The following is a 468-nucleotide window of genomic DNA, read 5'->3' as shown; positions in this document are numbered from 1 at the left end:
CAAAAAACAAAAAATTTTGTTTGGTCTAATTGCGTCTTTCCGCGGGACAGAAATACAGTGCCCGTTAATGGGGGGTTTTCCCATTGTCCCAATGGCAACCCCACTACGGGTACCACAAAAAGGGCCGATCCCCCTTTATTTTCTGGCTGCCCAAAAAATTGTCTGTTGGGCCCTTCCTTAAAACCCTTTCCAGGAAAGATTGGCACCACGTATACGCTCGGTGTGAGTGACCTTAAAATTTTAACAACGTAAAAAGCATAATCCTTTACTATTTCAGTTTCTTTTTGTAGTACAAACCTTCTTCCATAGTCTATACAATCGGAAAAATGCCCGTGGAAAAAATAAGAAAGTTTACTCACTACTCGTTTCTACAACTATGATATCAATCTAAGAATAAAGTACGACTTCTAAGACGAAAGATTGCCGTGATCACCATGCCTATTGCAAAAATAAATATAAAATATTGGC

This window comes from Penaeus monodon, chromosome 21 (genome assembly GCF_015228065.2).
Source record: "Penaeus monodon isolate SGIC_2016 chromosome 21, NSTDA_Pmon_1, whole genome shotgun sequence".
Lineage (NCBI taxonomy): Eukaryota > Metazoa > Arthropoda > Malacostraca > Decapoda > Penaeidae > Penaeus > Penaeus monodon.
This window is presented reverse-complemented; position numbering follows the sequence as displayed.